General features: G+C 39.4%; 1 non-coding gene across 1 annotated transcript; it reads left to right on the top strand.

Annotated features, from left to right (window-relative positions):
• Positions 1 to 3,603: 3,603 nt before the first annotated feature.
• Positions 3,604 to 3,710, top strand: LOC123282753 (U6 spliceosomal RNA). Its single transcript, XR_006522994.1, has one exon. It is a non-coding gene; the product is annotated as a U6 spliceosomal RNA (small nuclear RNA).
• Positions 3,711 to 10,515: the final 6,805 nt, after the last annotated feature.

Below are 10,515 nucleotides of genomic sequence, written 5' to 3'. Positions count from 1 at the left end.
GATGATTCATGAAAAGCGCTTAGTACAGTGTCTGGAATATAATATGCACTCAATAATGTTATTGTTACATCTTACAGATTGTCGATTAATCTGAACAAGGACCTACTAAAATGTACACTGAAACCAGACTATCAAAGGGCCTGTGACAGCATGCTGTCTCAGCCTGCTGGGGAAAAAACTGCCTCATGATATATGATCATGACTGAATCTTCCTATAGTCTTGAAAACTAAAGGGAATTTTCGAGGAGGCAAGAAAAACTACAGAAGGCTGAGTCAGGGGGCTCTGAGAATTAAAATGTATTGTTTACCTTACATGCTAGTAACATCATCTGGAATACAAAAACAGTGGAGGAGGCCCCAAAAGGATGGCTTTCTAAATGGTAGCAAACCTCCGAGAGTACCAACACAAAATTTATACCTGACCTAATCTATCCTTCTTTGGGCCTTTGTGTCCCTGATTCTCCAAAACTGATTACCTTGAGGAAACTGAATTAATTGTCCATGTCCTTTGTTTGGGGGACGTAGCTAATAGCCCATTTTCCTCCACTCAAATATTATCTGATGTGCTTAAGCCACTGCTGCTCCTTTGGATAGATACTTGTTAGAAAAGGATCTCTGGGTAGGAAAAGGCTTCATGACCCAAAGGATTGAATCTCATGGTGGAATCTAAGAAAATGCAGAATCTAATTTAAATACAATGCAGGAAATAGATTCAGGAAGAGCATATCACCCTGTGTGCTTTAAATCAGGCAGCGGTTAGGAGCATGTGTTCAGAATCAGATAGATGGGATTTCAAATCCTTGATTTGTAACACACTAGCCAGGTGATCCAGGTAAGTTCATTAAGTCCATTTCCTCAACTGTAAAATGGTAATAATAAGGATCTATCTTACCAGGTTGTTGGAAAGATTAAATGAGACGACTTAAAGTCATCCAGGAAGAGTCTGATATAATTTTTTGAGTGTCCACATATTTGTATTATTTAATCACCTCTGGTGATTAAACAGAGCTGGCTGTGGCCTGTTATTTTCTGAAACCATGGTGGGCTCCTCCCAGAGAGCCCTGGGGCTTGTGTGGTCATCTACCCTGTTTGTATTTAAGGCAGACGGTAGAAGGAGCAGCAATGATGGGAAGCCCAGACCTCTAGCCACTGGTTTCACTTGACTAATAATAGCCACATGCAGGACACAAAGGGGGAAACTTCGAAAGACAGATGAAACCTGTAACCCCCAAATAAAAAATAAAAGCACAACTCAGTATAATTATGCCCAGACTTCTGCTGGGAGAAGTTTGCACACTGATGTTTTACATATAGGCCACCAGGTCGATCAACATCCTGGGTGCTTAAAGGAGGGTCATAGCAGGAAGCAGGTAGCAGGCAAGAGCTTTCCTCTCTCCCACCCTCCCAACAATTACGTTGATGCCCCAGACACTGCCTCCCTTCCCAGCAAACCCCAGCATTTCAGATCCCTTCACTCTGCTCCCAGAAACCTCAGATGGTTTCCGCTTCCTAGTTTAGAACCTCCAGACTTTTCCCAAGTCCTTCCTCTTTACTAAAATGTACCTGTCCTATTCCCTCAAGGCCTTACTCTTTACTTGACGCCAGTGATATAATTTGAGGTGGAAGCACACTATTTTGATGATTTTGTATCCCACCAGCCCCAGATAAGAGTTTCAAAGAATATATTATGAAGGATATTAAATCAGCAAATATTTTTGAGGGCCTAGTGTGTACCCGGCATTGTGCTAGATCCTATAACACTGTACGAAGGAACAGAAGAACAGCCACAGTGAGTCTATCCAGCCTACTACCCAGTGGCTAACATCAGCAACAAAGAATGTGCTCTGGGAAAAACAGAGGTGGAACATTCATACAAACTTTCTGGCAAGCAATTTATCCAAATATAGCAAAAGCTTTAAAAATTTACATAATCTTTGACCCAGTAATTTTGCTCCTAAGAATTTATACTAAAGAAGCAATCAGAGATAAATACAAAGATGCAAGTGCAATAATGTGTACTGCAGCATTATTTATTATACCAAAAACTTGAAAACAATCTCAATATCCAAAATAGAGGATCAGGTAAATAATTCATTCTGCATCCATATGATGGAATACTGTATATACATTAAAGTCATATTAATACAAGATTCTTCAAAGACAGGAAAAATCTATCTATTGCTGGGTTTGAAAATTTTTCTTTTAATTTTATACATAGAAAAAAGATTGAAAAGATATACCCTAAATGTTGAAAAAAATAGCATCTCCAAATGATGGGATTTTCTTTTTTTTTTTTTTGAGGAAGATTAGCCCTGAGCTAACATCTGCTGCCAATCCTCCTCTTTTTTGCTGAGGAAGACTTGCCCTGAGCTAACATCCATGCCCATCTTCCTCTACTTTTTCTTTTTATATGTGGGATGCCTACCACAGCATGGCTTGCCAAGTGGTGCCATGTCTGCACCCGGGATCCGAACCAGCAAACTCCGGGCTTCCAAAGCCGAACATGCGAACTTAACCACTGTGCTACCAGGCTGGCCCCAATGATGGAATTATTAATGAACTTTTTTCAGTACATTTTCTAAATTTCCACAAGAAACATTCTCTTTTAATTGGAAAAAAACAATTAAACTTACCTATGTTTTAAATTTAGCATTCCCTGAGGACTGTTTGTCTTCTTATAACATTAAAGAATAACTATATTCCCTGCTTCTCCTAATGTAGCTACTTAGGGCTTTGTATTTATAAATGTGTCTAACATTTTTAATCCTTTTTATTTCTGGTTAGCAATTTCTTGAACTATTATTTTTTTGAAATAATTGTACATTCAAAGAAAGTTACAAGAAATGTAAAGGGAAGTCCTATGCACCCTTTCCTCAGTATCCCCCAATGTTAGCATCTTATATAACTATAGTACAATATTAAACCCAAGAGATTGACATAGGTACAATCCGCAGTGCTTATTCAGATTTCACCAGTTATACATGCACTCACTTGTGTCTGGGTGCGTGTGGGGATGTGCGTTTAGTTCTATATAATTTTATCATATGGATAGCCTTGCATCACCACCACCGCAATCAAGATATAGAACATTTCCATCACCACAGGATCCCTCATGTTGCCCTTTCACAGCCTACCTCCCTCTCCGATTCCCTAACTCCCGCAACCACTAAACATTCTTCTATCTCTTAATTTTATCAGTTTAAGAATGTAATATAAACAGAATCACATAGTATGTAACCTTTTGGGATTAGCCTTTTCCACTGCGCATAACTGTAGGAGATTCATCTAGGTTGTCACATGTATCAATTGTTCATTCCTTTTTCTTGCTAAGTAGTATTCCAAGGTATGGATGTACCAGTTTGTTTAACCATTCATCTGTGGAAGGACATCTGGGCTGTTTCCAGTTTGGGGCTACTACAAATAAAATTTCTATGGACAGTCATACACATTTTACTATTTTTAAAAAATTCTCAACTTATGTCACCCAAGAACCCAAGAAAGCCTCTTCCTCCTATGTACTAGGACTTGAACAAATCCAGGTTTACCTTACTCGTGCTGGCACAGTTTTATGAGAAACAAGCTAGATTAAGAAAAGAACATGGAGTGCTCGCTTTGGCAGCACATATACTAAAATTGGAAGGATACAGAGAAGATTAGCATGGCTCCTCCAGAAGGATGACATGCAAATTCGTGAAGCACTCCATGTTTCTGAAAAATCTGTTCTCAGGAAGAATCTGATAAACTCATTCACTCTCAGGTGTAAGTGACTAATAAAAAAAGAAAGAAAAGAACATGGAGTTACACCATATTTTCTCACTGAATTATACTTTTTAATTTATCTGTCTCTGCCCGTCAACTATGAACTACATGGAGGCAGGGACTATGACTGAATTGCCTCTACTCCTAGGGTAGGGCACAGGACCTAGCTTAGGGTAGGTGTTTAGAAAATGTTAGGATCTCTAGGGATGGGTGGGGCCCAGGGATAGATGTTTTATAACAAACTCCATATATTATAATAGGCAGTCAGGGTTAAGAACTACTGTCTAGCTGAATAAACAAATATGTAAAGGGAAAGAAGGAAACCTCATGATAGGAGAGGGCAGACTCAGTACAGGAGGGATCTCAATGTTCTGTTCTCTTTCTCCACCTTACAGAGACAGTTCTGTGTCCAGATTAACCTCTAGACTGCCTGGTAGGGAACTAGTAATTTCCAGTGCTGTGTCTGAGAAGTGCTATTGTTGAAGCCTATGACTGACTGGGGCAAAGAAAAGACAGCTTTCATCTGCCCTGTGGGGTTTTACCTATTTGAAAGGCTGCCCCACAAATCTTTGGAGCCCCAGACACCTTCAGGAGTTTGATGGAAAAAGCACTTGGTGATATGAATCACCTGGCGGTGCTTATTTGTTGAGATGGCATAATTATGTCTGGCAGAGCTTTGGAGGAGAGGAACAATGGCTCCTTATATTACTGGATTGCCTGGGAAACACAGCCTAAAACTGACCCTTGACAAATGCCAGTCCTGCCAGACGTCAATAAAATATGTCGGACATATAAAATCACGACAGGGGCTAGGCACAGACTCTGGAAAGATCACTGAATGGCAAGGAGCCAACATTTAAAAACATTTGGGGGATTCAGCAACCACTACAGGAGCTGGTGGAAGGACTGTTCAAAGATTGCAAAACACTTCAACAAGTGACTCAGAGTGATTAGGTCAGAATTGGAGCACACATTGGAAAGGGCCGTGCAAAGGCCTGAGGAGTTGAAGAAGAAAAGAAGGCAGACACAAAATACCATGGCCTGGCAGCAAGGAAGACTTATGCTTGGGGCACAACCACATTGCATATCAAAATAAAGCTGCCCTTCCTAGAAGACCCCCCAAAAGCAAACATACAAAGGAGTTTTCACCCGAGCAAACTTCACTCACATGCCCTGCCTCTTACGTGAACTTTGGGAGACTGGCAGTCTGCCTGGCTCAGAGTTCTGTTTTAGCATGTGCTGCCGACTACCACCAAGGCCTTTTATAAACTGATGCCAGTTTTGAGGACTTGAGATCTGTGCTATGTCAAAAAGACACAGAGGAGAAGATAACCATTGCTTTTTGCCAAGTGGAGCCAGCGAGCTGGTGAGACTTGAGAGCCAATTCAAAAATTTGAGTTTGTAGCACAAAGGGGACAATTACAGACAACATCCTTAGGTACCTGGTGCCCTAGAAAGCAGGGACCATAGGCCTGGGCTAATTGTTTGAGAAAAGGGCATCTCCTTTATGGTGGAATGTTGAACTATTGGCTGAGTAGGGAGAGTGGAGAGGAAGCAGTAAAGGAAGTAGAGTCTCAGTCTCTGGAAGTGAGAAGACACCTGTAAAATGCTTTCCCTAAGCTTGCTTGGAGTCAAGTAAGCTCTAATTTGAGAAGGCAAGCCCTACCTTACATATTTTCACAGGCCATCAAAATCCTTGTTCCAGCCTCCACCCACCCTACTGAGAGGGGCAGGTTGAAATCTCATATTAGAATGTGGAAAAGCTGTGACCCAGAGGTCCCTGTTCTCCAAGCTGAGAAGTGAGGTGAGAAATGACATGATCCAGGTGTGTGCCCTGGGGTCTACCTCTCTCGAAGAAAAAGGAACCATGGCAGCCCAAGTGCTGGCAACCATATTTGACATCAACTAAAAAGTTGAAAAAGGTAGTAGCATTGCCAAAAGCAAGAGCGGTGAATGCAAGGAAGGAAGGGCAGGATTGCTTTAGTGCTGATCCAGTGGGCCCTCGGTGGCAACTGTGAGTATGGCCCTGAAGAAGAGGCCAGAAAGCTCCTTGACTGGTCACTTTCAGGCCTGCACTCTATCAGGAACACCACAACTGAGCAGTCAAGATCAGAGGAGGAGAGGAGTGTGGGCAAAGGCAGTAACAGAACACTGTCTAGGATTTGCAGAAGTAGGCATCTGGGGCATCTCAGTGTTGTGCCAAAATCTGTGGGGGAAGGACTTCACCCTCTGATCACAACTGGATTGAAGAAGGCATTCTCTCTCCTCTTTTGTACTCATCTGGAGGTTGATGGAAGGAATGGATAACTGAGTCTTCCCTTGTAATGACTCCAGAGTCTTCTCCCCGGGCAGTTTATAGCATAGTTGAGGCTTTAGACTTGTTTAGACATGAACTCAAATCTTGGCTTTACCACTTTCTAGCTGTGTGAGCCTGGGCAATTTAACTCACTTTTCGGAATCTTTCTATTTCTATCTGTAAAATGAGGATGATAATACTTACATAATAGGGTCATTTTGCAGTTTAAATGAAATAATATATATCGATGAGTAACACCTAGTAAGCACTCAGTAATTATTATTATTATAATTTGGGTTGATTACTATATATTTTCATCCAAAAGAAGACAGTTTTAGATAGTGAAAAAAAAATAAACTTTGAAGCCAGACAGACTCAGGGTTGGATCCTGGCTCTACCACTATCTATGCAAGCTTAGGCAAGCCAATGTGCCCTTATCTCTAACATGGGACATTCCAAATCACCATTAATATTTACTACACAGGCAATGGCAGATCCAAATTTTGTGGAGCATGAAGCTTATATCATTCGGGTTAAATAAGTTTTTTAAAAAGTGTAGACTTAGGTACAATCCTGAATATTTATTTAGAATGAGACAATAAATCACGAGAAATTACAAGTTTTAAAAACTGACAGACAAACACACAGCAATGGAGACTGGATTGGTAGTTACCATAGAGGAAGGGGGGAGGGGAGGGCAAAAAGGGTGATTAGGCTCACATGTGAGGGGATGGACTATAATTGGTTTTTGCGTGGTGAACATGATGTAATCTACACAGAATTCGAAATATATTATGATGTACATCTGAAAGCTATATAATGTTATAATCCAATGTTACTGCAATAAAAGAATAAACATTAAAAAAAGAATGATAAACCTTTCCAATAATAAAGACTGTCAAATTCTAAAAAAAAAACCTGACTAATACCACAAATATCACAAAATTTTAAAAAATAACATAATATTTTTCATTAAATTAACTGACAAACCTCCTTCCTTCCTTTTTTATATTTTTGGCCTGTGTATCCTTTGATCACCTCTTCATCCGATACCACTTTTGTAGTATAATTTCTATAAAGAGAACAGAAAAACAATTCAGTCTTTCCCAAGAGTTGAGAAAAGTTTCTTTGAGCTTTACAACTCATCACTGATTAACGTCGTGTAAATTTTCTGGATTATTGTCAAATTGGGGAAAACCTCTATCATTTCTTTTATATATAAGCTATAACATTTTAGGATATGTTGAGTATTTTATGTACTGACTAATCTTAAATAAGCTTTGGATTTGCTACTTTAGAAGCATTCCCACAACTCATTCCTACACTGGTACAGCCAGCAATAACTTCACTATATGCAGAAGTGATAGCAAACCACATAAACATATCCCACTAACTCCAAAGAAATGCACCTGCAACTCAATTTCTCTTTGGTTGGATCCTCAATAAATAGCTCTGGTAAAGACAGAATTCTCCCTAGAAAAAGTAGAAAATATGAAAAGCCAAAAGTGTTTTCTGGGTTGAGAAAAGGTAGAGAACATTCATTTTTAATATATCTTGTGTCTTCACATGTAGATTCAAAGTTAATAATCATATTCCCTTCCTATATATGTTTAAAGTATTCTAGTGTTGTGAACTCCATTGACAGAACTTGAAAAACCATGCCCCAGAAGAATGAAGCCCCAGAGGAAGCCTGGTGGAGCTCACCTAAGGCAGGAAAGGCTTCACCACCATTGAACTCTAAACCTGTTCAGTAGCAAAAGCCTTTCTAAAGGAAGACAGCAAAGCCAGAAATCTTAAAGGAAAACACGGACAGATTTAACTGTATTAAACTTTAAAATATCTGTGCGGTTAAAGCAAACAAAATCAAACATCAAACAAAAAAACTAGAAAAAAAGTACTTGTTATTCATATTATAAAAGATTGATAGCCCCAATACAGAAATCAATTAAAATTTTTAAAGCAAGAGGAATCCAATAGGAGAACTGTCAAAGAACATGAACAGGTCATTCACAGAAGAGGAAACATAGAAGGCAAAAATTGAAAGAATTGGCAAGGATTTAGGGAAACCAAGCCCTCTCACCCTGCTGTTGGGAATGTAAATTAGTTCACCTTTATACAGGGCAATTTGACAATACAATAGAAATAACGTTCACTAACATTTATAAGGAGATTGCTATTTGCCACGTATTCTGTGAAGTGCTTTACACTGATTGACTTATTCAATTCTCACTCAACTTTACAGATGTTCAATGTGCATCATTTGTAATAATGAAAAACTCAAGACTCCCCAGATACCCAAGAATAGGGTTTGAATAAATGGAACATGGAATCTGTATACAATAGGGTTGAAATAATCTATATTTACTAACATGGAAAACTTTCTAAAATGTAAATTTCTTAAAACACTACAGAAGAGAATGTACAATATACCATTTTCATAATATAAAAAATTGCATGAATATGTGTCTACATGCGCATATGTATATAGAAAAATCTCTGGGATATATACCAAAATGATAACAGTGCTTGTTTCTAGGTGGTGAGATTTTAGATGATCTTGATTTTCTGCTCTATACCTTTTCATTAATGCCTTTGGAATTTCTGCTACCACTACTCCTGCTGCCCAGGAGTCAGGTCAGCTTGATGGGCATACAACCTGTGCGGTAGCACAGAGTCCCATGCTTAGAAGAGTCCACGTTGGGTTTAATATTCGGCCGTCACTATTTTGAAATTCTGAATAATTCATGAACAAGGGGCCTCACATTTTTATTTTGCACTGGGTCCTGAAAATTATGTAGCTGGTCCTGTCAGAGGCATACCTGGCCTCCTCCACTCTCGTCCTGAAATGTGTTGCTCTGCAACCACCACCACTGTGAGAACTTGCTATTCTCATTCCCCTTCCCTTGAGTAAAAGGGAAAACCTCTCAACAAGGAGGCTTTTGACTCCGTTTTTCCACTGTTAGCAGGCCTATCAACCCTCTCCCTGGAAGGGGAGGGAAAGCCTGTGAGGGCAGATTAGTTTTCTCCCCTACTAGATTTTAGCTTACACTCTCTCCCAGCCCAACTGGATAGACTGTGGGTGTCCATATTAGAGCATCTGCCCTACCTTCCAAAACGCTGATCCCAGCAGGAGAAAAACCTGTTCTTCTCCTTTGACCCACCGTCAATCCCAGCCACTACTCTAGTGTCAAATGCATACGTGTACATTTACATATGTGAATTATCTTTAGGTCATTCAATAATGAGCCTTCATGCCCAGGGCCTTGCCAAGCAAGGTCTTCATAATATCCCTAAATAGTTTAGCAACAACTCAACTAAAGCCAATCTTCATAGCTACCAGTGAATACACCCATGCCCATGGGATTTCTTTATAGCTTATTCCCATCAACTAAGCTTTTTATTTTCAGGAAAAGTTTCATGTAATCGACCACTTGGAGATTTCACTATGCATTTCTTCCTTCAGATCTTTTGAAAAGATTTATTTTTTAAAAAACTAGCCCCCTTTCCTATCCCTAAGAAATCACACTTTAGAAATGTCAAAATAATGTCCTTAGTTCCTTTATCTCTACCTCCATTTCCTATTTCTACAGCAATATCTATTCAGAGGAAAGAGGGTCACAGTCCTATAGTAACTCAATTCCCTTAAAAACAGTGGTTGTGACATCTTGTCAAAAGCTTTTTTTTTAATAGGATGACCACTTTTTTTTTTAAAACGCATGCTTTTTTGGTGACAAAGATTGGCCCTGAGCTAACATCTGTTGCCAATCTTCCTCTTTTTCTTTTTCTTCTTTCTCCCCAAAGCCCCAGGACATAGTTGTATATCCCAGTTGTAAGTCATTCTAGTTCTTCTACATAGGATGCCACCACAGCATGGCTTGATGAGCAGTGTGTAGGTCTGCACCCAGGATCCAAACTGGTGAACCCTAGGCCTCTGACAGAGAGCGCGAACTTCATCACTCAGCCATGGGGCTGGCCCCTGTCAAAAGCTTTTTGAGATCAATTTATATTATATCCACTAAAAGTCTTATCTGCATGCTATTTAATCCTTCAAATAAATCCAGTTAACTAGATAAGCATGGACAACATCAATTTCCTCTAGGGAATTCTTTTTGTTCAAATATCCTCTACTAGCTTTATTAACTTTACTGATGTGACAGTCAAACTCCCCAATTCTTGAGTGACCTCCATTGTCCCATAATTGTCACATAAACAAAAAACTTCTGATTATGGATATTTTCAAACACACATAAAAGTATAGAGAATAGTGCAATGAAGTTCCAGGTAGCCATTACCCAGCTTCAGCAATTACATTCTGCCAATCTCAATCATCACTTTTTAATTTTGCTCCTTGATTCACAGAAAATTTTGAGCATTAGATTCTAACTAGGAATACAGCCAAATTCATATTCTCACTTGAAATAAAGCTGTCACCTAAGCAGCAGTTATCTAGTTGGAATCTA

This window comes from Equus asinus, chromosome X (assembly GCF_041296235.1).
Source record: "Equus asinus isolate D_3611 breed Donkey chromosome X, EquAss-T2T_v2, whole genome shotgun sequence".
Lineage (NCBI taxonomy): Eukaryota > Metazoa > Chordata > Mammalia > Perissodactyla > Equidae > Equus > Equus asinus.
The sequence above is the reverse complement of the archived record's forward strand: the minus strand, read 5'-3'. Positions and strand labels throughout refer to the sequence as shown.